A 12,522-nucleotide genomic window follows, 5' to 3' on the forward strand; every position below is an offset into this window, starting at 1 on the left:
TTATATTCGAATTACAAAGCCGTAACGTTCTAGCAGCCTAAATACTTTAGCCATTATTTATTTTAATTTAAATTATATGATTTTTGAACATGATAATCACCGAGGCTCAACAACAACATAATGTAGTTATACTTAACGTGAAGTTCTCCAGTTTAAAAGGTTTGTATCACGTCTAGAACTATTTAAAACAAATACAAAATCCAGTGAATATCTACGATACTACACTGTGCCGAATGTTCCAATAACACGCACAGCAATTATTATCTGTGTGTCCAATTCAAGCCAATTGAAAAGAAAAACCTCCACAAGCTAGTAGCATAGTATCTAAAACCCGGCCGCTGTGACCGGGCCTAACCTGTTACACAAGAGTTAACTTTTTGTTGGGAAAGAGAAAGTTCCGAAGGCTGTACCCGCGTAGGCGTTTAACGCATCTTCCATGGAACTGTGTTTCGTAATTCTATAACTGTGTGCTTAGCGATGAAACGGTATAAACATTATTAAACATTAAAACCATACTGACATTTTCGTGCGGCGTCCTTGACACACTGTCCGAAAGGTTGCTATTGATTTTCACACCACAGAAAACATTTTCGCGGTGTTGTTCGTTAATACGCAGCTTCGTCTAGTTTTCGGCGGTTGTCAGCCGGGCAACTGTGGTTGTCTCGACCACCGGCGCGCGCGACGCTCTATGGTGAACTAGTGGCGCGGCAAGCGATGGGATGGGGTCGGGGCCGTCAAACACTGCACCTACTAACTCATAGTAGTCATAGTCCCACGTCTGGTGGGATGGGACGAATGTTTCGCGGACGTGTCTCATGATATCTTTATTTTTTAAACCATTTATCTCGATGGTTTTTTACACATACAAGTAAGATTGAGTAGTTATTACTTGAATGCGTGTATTAATTAAAATTTTGATATTCATGGTCGATTGTAGCTCTATTTATTAGCAGAAAAGACGTTAACTAGAACTTGTAACATGAATAAAATAATGAATATCCTTATGCACTTTGTTTTAGCAAAGGTGTGTAATATTAGTAGGTACATGGAAATCCTTATCAGTATCACTTGTAAAGTGTATTACTAAGTATTACTAATGTTAGTTGTTTATTTTGTAAATGCCTAGTACCAAGGTGAGTTATTACGTAGAATTTGACACAGATTTTTTATTAATACTGACGAAGTTAGAAGAATTTCCATATTTTTCCAGACACACTTTGAAGTGTAGGCAAAAGGTAGTAATTAATGGCAAATTATGTAATTCTAAGAAAGTTTGTTCACATGAGATTGAAATGTAACATATTGGTTTATTGCCTTTTTATGGGGTTAAATACCTTGTACACAGTCATGGAATTTCATGGAATTTTCCACCTATGGTGAACGTGTTTAGTGTTACAATGTTGCCGTTAAAGTAATTATAATTGATTTTTGTTTAACTACCTATTCACACGCTGCGAATAAAATGTCCAATATTCTTATGGTAATGAAGACTTAACGCCTTTTACACAGGGAACATAGTTGTCATACAGCAGTTGACACCACTTGACCTACGCACCTTAATGTACCTACATCTAATTTAATTTCAGTACCTAATGAAGGAAAGCCAATGTTAAGTAAGTTGTTCATAAAACATACAATTTATTGATAATATAATTTTCGGTGATTTGACAAGACTTCTATCTATGTAGATAGTTCCTAAGAAAATTTTTTTTAGCAAGCGAAACATAACCACTTAATTTCAAGTGCAGCAATGCAGAAGCATGCGTGTGATTTTAACAGTCAGCTCCTTGGCGTTAGTCTGACATTACGAGTACTTCGTGTATAAATTCTTGACTTTATATTTACATCAGCACCCAGCGAGAATCGAACCCGCATTAAGAGGCTGTATTTTGTTTCTTTTTAGGGTTCCGTACCTCAAAAGGAAAAAACGGAACCCTTATAGGATCACCCTTATAGGAAAAAGGGTCTGTCAAGACCCTTTTTCTCAGGAACGCGTGGAGGTATGAAGCTGAAATTTATATCAATTACTCAGGTCTACTGTCCCTTGAAACTGTGAAAAAATCAAACTTCTAAGCCAACGCAATCAAAAGATACAGCCGTTTATGCCGCAAATTTTCGACACTTGCAAGGGAATCAAAACCTACAGGGTGCTTCCCGTGAACTCAGAATCTTAAAATTTGGTACGAAGCAACGTCTTATAGCATAGATAAAGGAAAAATTACGAAAACCATAAATTTTTAGTTACATCACATAATATATTTTTTTTAATAATTTTAAACTTACTACCCATTTCCTCATAAACGCGTAGAGGTATTAAATTGAAATTCATACCAAATACTCAGGTCTATAATACCTTTAAGCTGTAACAAAATCAAACTTCTATGTCAACGCAATCAAAAGAAACAGCAATTTAAGCTGCATATTTTGAAACTCGCAAGTACTCGCAAGGGAATCAAAACCTAAAGGGTACTTCCAGTCGACCTAGAATCTTGAAATTTGGCATGAAGCAACGTTTTATAGCACACATAAAGGAAAAATTCCGAAAACCTTAAATTTTTAGTTACATTACAAAATATATATTTTTTATAAATATAAACTTATTACTTTTTTCCTCATGAACGCGTAGAGCTATCAAGTTGAAATTCATATCAAATACTATAAAATAAAGGATTACTTAAACGATAAAGAGATCTTTGTCTTAAATTTATGCTCCTCCATCTTTCCCCATTGTAATGTTATGAATTTCATTTTGCAATAAAAATACCATAGTTATGACTCGATTGTCGTAATGAACGAACTTTGTAAACCTTGCAGGTTTGTACGGAACCCTCGGTGCGCGAGTCCGACTCGCACTTGGCCGGTTTTTTTTATTGATATATAAAATATCTCAGGACATATCCGAAGACGGTGCGCCCAAGACTCCGCCGTCGTCGCGACTGTGCGTCACTCGGGGAGGCGTTAAGTCTCCTTAAATGTTATTAGGAAAAATTGCCCGAAAATACGAGTAATAAAGCATACATTATACCTACACTATTGTATTACTAATGGAGGCCTCGCATAAACAATCTACGCGCACCTTCTGGAATATACCGAAGTTCTAATAAGTTTCTTTACAGGGTAATCAGAGATTTATAGACTGAAACAAATGAGTGGGATTTTGGATTGCATTTGTTTAAATGCCTCGTTTCTATGTGTAGTTATTTGACCCTAAAATTAATAATACAACGATTATTGGATAAATACAAAGATTTTACATTCAATTTTCGTCTGGTTTGAAAAAGAAACCACTGTCTGATATTCTTAGAAAATATCGCTTACCAATAATACAACTTTTTCAGGCAGACATTTAATCAAAAACCTACACGTGTTTCTAAATGTCAAAGCTAACTTAATGACACCTATTTTTAATGCAAAAAGTAATAAAGAAATAAATTTTTTTACATTATTATAAAGGTAAGTGAAGTGTGGAGGAAAATGGAAGAGATTTGTGCTTATCAGTGGGGCAAATAACATACCTTTTTATTCAGAATTTACCTTAAACTTAGAATTATCATGCCTATACGCATTAGATGATTGAGCTCATAAAAATGTTTAGATAATAATATGTAAAATAAATTTTTAATTACTAAAAACAATGTGAGCGGGCCTGTTATGCAATAAAGTAGGTACTTATTTTAATGAGAATAAATATTATTTACCACATCTGATCAAAATGATAGCAATTAAGAAACAATAGTAAAAACGAAAGTGTTGTTGATGATACGTCTGTCTGTGTATGTATGTATATGAATGATAGTGATACGAGGTCGATGCGTCACGCAGGCGGCGTCGCGGCGCTGCTGGCCCACGCGTTAACGCCTCGGAAGGCTGCCCGCAAACTTGCGTAGCAACGAGAGAACATTCTAGAACTGCAGTTGTTTTTTGAGGCATTATAGCGAGCGAGAGCGCGCGCGCTGAATGGTCTGGTGTCTCACTTACTCATGAGCTATGATACTAACCGGGGCTAGGCCTCCCCCTGAAAAAGAACCCTAGACACGTCAATGGGCATGTTAATTCCAATTCGCATTTTGAATTCATAGCATCGTTTCAGCCAAAACCACAAAGCACGATAAACAAAGCTTGCTTATCCTCTTGAGGTCGTCGGCCAAAAGTAGGATAGGCGTTCTAAATTACGTGCTGAAAATTGGTCTCTATCGATAGGTATTCTGAAACTTTTACTGTGATAACATTACTTCTAAAATACAGACGCTGGTATTGTCCTATTCATTCAGGTACCTTTACGTTTAAAAGGATATCAAAATTGCAATTCGGTACTTTATCAGTATAATTATACTCGGCCAGCCTGCCACAACGAACGCTCTGTTTTTTGTTACACGCTCTATTTATCAATTGCATGTTTGCGAACTGCTGCGATAAAGTCGCTCGTCTGCGATAAGCCCGCGCTACCGACGGCGGTAAACAGCGTCGCACAACGCTCGCCGGCGTAATTGTAGGCACGTGTCTGGCACACTTTCTGTCAGATAAGCAGATTGGAACGGGAATTCAACCTTTCCCAATTTGTACAGGCTTAAATTCTTCTATTTACCTGTTCCGCTTGCGTGAATTTTAATTGCGGAAATATTAGAAATTAGGTATCTGTTAAAAGTCAGAAAAGTAGAAATCCAAAAGTAATAAATCCAAAAATCTTGGTAATTTTTATAACATTTACACAATAACAACAAACATTTTGAATGATAAATTCAAAATTAAATGTTTTTTTACAATTTGAATTAGAGCTGAAAATACCTTTTACTAAAATGCTGACGCATATGTTTTGTAAGCGTAGAGTCATCTTGAAATTATTACCAAGTAAATATTTACTAAGATACAAAAACCACTAACAAGCGCCAGCCAAACCCAAACTGAGCAGAGCTATGACTCGATAGCCGATAACATCAATATTTTGGGCGGAAACCAACATAACAACATTAAGGCGATTATTACACTGCACCGCAAGTCAATCATTGTATGCAAGTACCATATCAAGTATAATTGTATCTTACCTTACCAATAACACCTTTTGTAAACATTATGGAAGCAATAAACTATTGAGTATTGAGTACCTACCTCAGTTTGTATAGAAAACACGCGCGGCACAACACACTGACAACGCGTCTGCGCGCGGGATTTTTTATATGAAATCACGCGGACCGAATAAAAATTAGGTTTTTTTTTTCTATGTATGTTCACCGATTACTCCGTCAATTGTGGACCGGTTTTCAAAATTCTTTTTTTGTTCGATAGGGTACACTTCTGAGGTGATCCCATTATCACCAAGTCAGGATCTGATGATGGGATCCTAGGGAAATCGAGGACAATCCTCAAATTTTGTAGGCGCGTATATTGTTTTTCATTTTATTCTAAAGATATTCAAGTATATGCATCTGGGAGTCATCATCTAATGTTGATGAGGTGATAATGGAAGGTAAAACTCCTTAACGCTTAGGAGTTGGAGAATAATTCTTTAAATATTTTAGGTACTTATATTCATACAGTTGTATTACTTCAGGTTTTTTAGGTGAGCTGATGACGAAAGGTCAAACTTCGTAAGTTATTTGACATGTCACTAAATAAGATGTCACATCACATTGCTTAGATTGAATTGTTTTCGTCTGTTCTCGAGGAAGTTCTCTTATGAACAGATTACACATATCCGACTATATTTTTTTGTTGCAAACTCACCCCTATTATAACTACATAAGAGACTTCTGTGTTCTACTTCTGACTTCTCTCTTCTGTGTTCCTGATGTGCTGTCATCTGTTGTTCATCTTATCACATTGACATTTCAATTTGCATCTCACTTAAGACTCTACTACGCCTGTCAATGTCATACTGTAGGTAGCAAATCTTATACTAGACTTCCTAGAGCACTGTGAATATTGTTAAAAATATTATACCCTCTACAATACGCAAATTTTCACGACTGACAACATTATTTCATAAGCGATCGCAAAGTTGGTTTCTTCAAGGCAATTTATTCAAAGGAATATTTAAACGCTATTTAGACGAAGTTACCGGCATGGATTCTTCTTAAGAAATTTAGAACTAATTTTATTTTACTATATTGCAGTGATCTATAATGTCTGCCTCGCACTTTTCATATTAACCTTGGACAAAATATTACTTCGAGGACTCGCGGGAAACCACTAGTCTGATTTTACTGAAGCCCTGTAGGTAATTGAAATTTGAAATTGAATAGAAAGAATCACTTTGGATATCAATCAATAGAGTGAAATTGACTAAGTATGATGAATTTTTTGCTGGCTTTAGAAATGATAGAGCAATTTAAGTCACATGCCCTTCATGATAATGGTTAAGTTTCTACTAAGTTTTAGTAATCTTGCCACTAACCAAGCACATTTAACAATGTCGACCTAAACTTCGTTGTTACTAGATCGATATTTCGCCATCAGTACTGCTGACCAAACCAAGGCTTTGACTCTCCTCTACTCCACATTATGAAAGTAACTTATCAGCTGCCTAGCAACGGGACGATTCCCACCGCTGCACCTCCTGTGTAGCCAGGATCTTCAGCTTGACTGCCAATAAAAACCCAACTAGTGAAGGTCAAGTTTGTCCAGGGGGAAAGTTAAACTGTCATTGGACCCGCAACGAAATTAATCAGAAGAACAAAGGAGGAGTTCGAAGTTAAGGTTCCTAGCTTAGAATTTGTCATTTTTATTTTACATTAAATGTTTTTACTTTGAGCTATTGATATCCCTAGTCTGTATCACACAAAGTACTTAGGTAGGTACCGAACGATTATGAAATATTAGCGACCCATTACAGATTTAATTCAAGGAATCATGATACCGATAGATTATTTTCGTATAAGGTTCTATTTGAAAAAGGTTCTATTTTCCTAGATAACTTCTTGTTTTATTGTTGAAAACTGAAAATCCTTTGGTCGATCAAACTCAACGCGGCGTGTAGGATTCGTATTTGTTTTTTGGGGATTAAATATCGCTCACACAACCCAGTGCTTGCACAAATATCAAATGTTTACAGAGAGACATGCACAGGATTATAGAGCCGAAACTCCAGTTATAAAGTTTCACTTTGAGCTCATTTTGACCTGATTTTATTGCTAGGTAACAGTGTTTTTCTCTTATCGCAAAAAAATCGGATAACCATGAATAAAATGCAATGCAAATGCGAGCGCGTGACGTACGTAAGCGTGACGTCTTTTAAGGTAAGGACAGACTATTCATTAGGGTGAAAGTTCACGTATGTAAAGTACCGTTTTTTATTCAAAAGTTTTTGTGGTTGGCTATCGACCTCTTTGCTAGATGAAATGATTCGAAAATTTCCTCTCTGGACTAGACGTTTATTTAATGGTTCATTCATTCGGAGCGGGAGCAAATAAAGTAGAGCCAAAGTCCAACATCGCTAATAGATTGGTTCACAAAATGATTCATTTTGTGTTCAGATAGACATAAACAAGAGTGTCTATAGGTATTTAGTATTGGAACTCTAGTGATTAAGGCTAATTAATATAAATAACAAATGCTTCGCCTGATTTTACTTTTAGGTAGGTAGGTAAGTAGTCGTACTTTAAATAAAATCTGTTTTTGAGAACCTTGAACAAACGAAAAGGGTAATGTTATTCAAATGTATGCATTTATGAAAATGTATTTCTATGTATGCAAAATTAGAAACGCCTGTAGGTTTGAGCAGCGTGACGTACTCGCATTTTGACGTGGGTGACGTCATTGTTTGCATTGACAGCTAACAATATCAATCTCCCAAATGTATGTTGTTAGAACCTGCACCTACCTGATTGTCATCTTAGCTAATGTAGTCACTGCTGTCTAACTAATAGAAGTTAGAAAAGTTTACGCAGTTTGTTAAAAAAATGATCTTATTACTAAGATGTTACAACTTTCCTAACTTTAGTTGTAAGTTGAGAACAATATGCCCAAAATACACGGTGGAATTTTGTAATGCCACCTGGAGGGCAAGTAGGTACTCTTTATATTGTAGATAGAAAAATTCTCAAAGGAAACATTCCTTTATTTTTGAAAAGAAATAGAACTGCATTCAAAGATTTCCAAAAATTTGCTTGCTACATCCGGGAATCGAACCAACTAAAATCTATTAAAAATTATACCCTGCATTTTTATTGCATCGATCGTTAGGGTTGTATAAGGATGAAATCTCTCTAACAAACTTGATAAATCAAATGAAAGGTAACCATGAAATCTTAAATTATCTTAATTATTTACAGAAAATTGTATGGTATGGTAGTGAATTTTCGAAAAATTTTCGAAAATCTATGAATGCAGTTCTCTTTCTTTTCAAAAATAAAGGAATGTTTTCTTTCAGTATAATTGTCTATCTACAGTATTAAGAGTACATTCCCTCCAGGTGGCATTACAAAATTCCACTCTGTATATTGTGGGAGTGTGGTGCCGCAGCCTGAAACAAGAGCGTGATCGCAATGAACGAAATATCATTCTTTACTTACGTTACGGTGTGCGGAGTGTGCGTTGCAGTATGGAGTATCATACGAAGAATATATTATTATATACTGACCGCCTCGAGTTGATACGTTTACGATCCCTTTCCGGGTTGATGTGTGCTACATCATAAAATACCTACGAAAAAGTGCCTATTACCTACTTTGTATTTTAAGAGTGGTGCATAGCGGAACTGGTGCATAGGGGAACTAACCCGCCGGAGCCACAGCTGAGACATTTTAGGCAAACCAATTAGAAATAAATGAGTCGGGATGTTTGCCTAAGTAGATAGGTACTTTAGGAGCCAGTTGACCGTAATTCTGTGTGCGGGTCTGATAGCGTGTCGCATTTGGCGTCACATTATATGATAACCACACGCCATGCAAAATTGACCCTGGGTGCCTGAAACTTTTAACATTTAGATAACTTAGTTCAGTCAAAAATAAATAAAGTACAATGAACCAGTGTTGTCCGTTTATTTAAGGAACAATAAAGGGAGTGTCCCTGACTGTATTTACCAGCAAATTCATCAACTCCAAAACTTGGTTAATGTAGTGTAAATAATTTAAGGCGCTACCTACTATTTACCAACTTCTTTTATTCTATTATTTGTACAAAGGTACACAGTTATTTTAGGTGAAGACTTTCTTGTTTCATAAAAAGAAAATACACCAAAAAAATTTTCTCGCCATGACGCCTTGAGAATTTATGAGTTTCTCTAGTTCCATTTCGAGAATTGAGAATGGTGTAAAATAAAATAACTAGATTAAAGAAACCTTTCTTAACTTCGTATATTTTTATTTTTTAAATAAAACGGCCTACATTGAGGATAGTAAGTATTTTTGATGCTAAGTATTTTATTGTTAGGTACATTGCACCCTCTTTCACGCCCTTGTGATTCTACTCGACTTTTGGTTGTTTATTTTTAAGGATTTTAAGCTTTAAATATTATCTACAGCATAAAAAATAACAGCTGTTAACTCGTAAATAAAAACAATTTAAAATATTATGCTTAATGCAAAAAAGACCAGCTCTTGCACTTTAGATTAAGTGTCCTCTCTCGGTGACGCTCATTTCACATCGAATTGTTTTTGCTTGAAAAACTCTGAAGGCGCTTTGAAAATCTTACAAATTGATGATTTAACCTAAAAGAAATAAGACAAAACGTCGTTTAAATTTTCATTGGAAAAGATTGGAAGTAAAGGACATAGATAGAGTTGAACAATACCAGTACCACTTATTATGTCAATATCAAAAACAGGAATAAATTTAAAGTAATAAAGATATTTTATGATAATGATGCCCTAAATTAAAATCAATCATCATTATAATAAATTTTATAAAAGTTATTCAAATACAGGAATTTATTTTTGGTCAAACTCGGAACACAAAGTGATTTTTCTCAATATGTGTCCCCGTGTACCGACTGGGTATTGAATCTAGAATATCTAAATCGAGATATACTAAATACTGGACAAAGGAGGAGAATTTATCAAAATTGCTCCAGCCGTTTAGACGTGAAGAAGTAACAAACATACTTACTTTCGCCTTTACAACATTAGTGTAATACTTATGGCTCTACTACAATTTTTTTTTACTATCCCGCGGCTTTATTGCCGCAGTGGTTCTGCCAATGTCACGTGTTCAAGGAGTCACATACTTTATTCCGCTTCAGTATTTTAGATAATGCTGCAGTCTTTTCTTTTCTTGAAAGGACAAGGCTTTTAAATGCCTTTTCGAGCTACTCAGCGTTTTCCCGCAAACATTATCTCGCTCTCAAAACTGTTGACTTTATGTTTGTTCCTCACATACAAAAGGGAGACTCAAGGTTAAGTACGCAAACTCAGACCCGTACAACCCATACGATTTTGCAAACAGTATAATTTTTTTTAATAAGCTCTATAGAACAATTTAACAATACTACTCACTTTATGTCAGAACCTATATACCCGTATATCCATTCGTAAACGTGCCTTATAGTTACTTATTATACATTGCTTGCTTCTTCTCAGCACTGACCCATTTAATATCCCGAAGCAGTGTTAGGGTTAATACTGGGACGTGTTTAAGTGGTTTTTAAAAGCCTGCTTGCAAAAATCAAATGACTATTATGACCTTTTATTTAACTGTGAGTGAAAAAAAACTGAACTAATGTTTCTGTAAGTGACTATACATCCTTTGTGGATGACTTCAGGCTGTTTGCTATGTAATAATGTTTATTTACACTTTGTGCGTCCGTTTAAAAAGGAACTGACTGTAAATAGCACGACTTGTTTAATTTTAGAGTGGTTCACTATTACGTGGCTTATAGTTCATAATGCCCGTTTGTTTGTGAATACAGGCATAAGAATCGTTTTAATAATGATGATTGAAACCTGAAAGTCCTAAAATCAGACTAAAAAAAATAATATTCCAACCGCATTTTCAAATTGTTATAGCGTCTATTCAAAAAGTTAGCCTAGTCAATGGCCTTAATAATACTTGAGTTTGAATTGAATAATTTAGCATTAACTTTACATTTTTTTTATTTTATGAGTATATATTTATGAACCGATCGAAAGAGATATATATTTAATTATTTTCTTTCCGGTATTATTCGTAAGGTCAAACATACATGTTATTAAGGCTTTCATTATTAAAGAAACAAACAGCCTTATTAATACATGTAGCAAACGTCTATCAAACTCCATACAAGAAACACTGGTTAAAGTTATAGTTACCGTTAAAGTATGGTGGTGCAACTCAGCTTAAGATTTGCTTATTAACAAAAATCATTAGGTAATGGTAAATTACTCATGCTATATGTTAATTGTGTAATGTTTTAAATACGCGCACAATATCTAATTAAGTAACTTGAAAGGCACGAATTTCACCGTGATTCATCATCGGAGAATGAATCGTTTCAGCCAAATGACGTCCACTGCTGGACAAAGGCCCAAGAATTTCCACAGAGACCGGTCCTGCGCCGCCCGCATCCAGGCACCTCCCGCGACCTTCACCAGATCGTCGGTCCACCTAGTGGGAGGCCTGCCCATACTACGTCTTCCGGCTCGTGGCCGGGGAATACTTTCATATAAGTATCATATTTTCATATAATTTTCATTGGGCTATGAAAAATATTGTGTTTCAGTACCAATTACGACTAAAACGAGGTTCATGTGGAATGAGGCAAGCACGCAATACAGAGCAAACGTTTGGTTGAAGGTCACTTGAAGTTGAAGTCTAGAAACATCAGAATGAGCTAGTCATTAGCCAAGGGTCGACTTTCCAACCATCAGATAACTTTGAACTCAATTAGATTAGACGTTTTGACATAATTACCATAAAAAGAAAGAAATAGCGTGAAATTTTGGCTAAGGCAGAATAACAGAGCTGATGGAAACTTGGGGCGCTATACCACATTAACAATCTAATAAAAGTTACTCCGAAAATTAAATCTAAAAGAGTCGCTTCTGCTTCACGACAAGTTGCACTTTTCGATCGAATCGAAAATCGAATCCGTCTTAACTCCATACAGAAAAAGGCCTTTCGACCATTTTTCGACTGGTTTGCGATTATCATGTGCACTTTGTCTAGGACCCACAGTTTCCATTTAATTGTAAAGAAAACCTGTAATAGGGAATAAAAAGGTTTTGTAGCTAGGTAAAATAACGCTGTTTCATACTTGTCTTATTCTTCTATTGTAATCTATTTTTCCGTTGGGCATGGATGTTGATTTAAAAGCTCATATTTGTATCAGCTGTCTAACAAAGAATTAATCGGAACAAAATACTACTGTTAACCATGACCGTGAACCCGAGTTCACTTTATTCAAGATCAAGGTGATTTGCTAAAACTTTTTTTCTTTCAAAACTAGATTCGTACGAGGCAAATCACAAGCACCATACACATTTATCATAACATTTCGGAAAAAAATTAAAGAGAAATTTCTTAGAGAAGAGTACGGTAGGGGAAAGTGTTACACAGCGCTCTGAAACTATAAGTAGGGGCGGGCAGCGCGCGCGCCGCCAAAGCTTTGCGACC

The 12,522-nt window shown here is 35.7% G+C and overlaps 1 protein-coding gene across 1 annotated transcript in view; it reads right to left on the minus strand.

The window, feature by feature from the left end:
- LOC135072439 (acyl-CoA Delta-9 desaturase-like) overlaps window positions 1-706 on the minus strand; it is a 30,420-nt gene extending 29,714 nt beyond the window's left edge. Inside the window, exon 1 of the mRNA XM_063966340.1 lies at window positions 521-706. The gene's annotated coding sequence lies outside the window, so the exon portion shown is untranslated. The remainder of the gene's footprint in view (window positions 1-520) is intronic.
- Between the last annotated feature and the right edge of the window lie 11,816 nt (window positions 707-12,522).

Source organism: Ostrinia nubilalis, chromosome 6 (genome assembly GCF_963855985.1).
Source record: "Ostrinia nubilalis chromosome 6, ilOstNubi1.1, whole genome shotgun sequence".
Lineage (NCBI taxonomy): Eukaryota > Metazoa > Arthropoda > Insecta > Lepidoptera > Crambidae > Ostrinia > Ostrinia nubilalis.